Raw genomic sequence first — 453 nt, 5'->3', positions numbered from 1 at the left:
TACAGCAGTTTGACTCAGAGGTCTGGCCAGACTCACAGCTCTCAAAATTGTTTAATAAATCATCTCCTAACCCCGCCCAGAAGCAAAAGGCAAATCTCTGTCTCCCAGGCACCTCCTGATTGGACTAACGTGCCTCTTGCTAATGACCCTGCAAGGAATAGCACGGCTCGAGTGACGTGTTTATGAAGACAAATATTTTAACTTCACAGTTTAGCGCTGTAAACTCGTTTCAGCCAGAGAGTCTCTTTAAGTTGGTTCCAGGAGAAAATGCCTCAATAATTAATTTTTTTTTTAATTTATTTTTTAAGCTATGAAATATTAATTGCAGTGAAATACGTGGCATGTCTTTCAGGTGCAATTAGTAGCTGCTGGTGGATGAAAAAAAAACCTGGCTGGTGAAGCCCAGCGAAGGGATGGGAGTGATTTCTCCCCTCAGCAGAGGGAATGCAGCGC

This window comes from Corvus brachyrhynchos, unplaced genomic scaffold (assembly GCF_000691975.1).
Source record: "Corvus brachyrhynchos isolate BGI_N302 unplaced genomic scaffold, ASM69197v1 scaffold8, whole genome shotgun sequence".
Classification (NCBI taxonomy): domain Eukaryota; kingdom Metazoa; phylum Chordata; class Aves; order Passeriformes; family Corvidae; genus Corvus; species Corvus brachyrhynchos.
Note: the sequence above shows the minus strand (reverse complement) of the source record.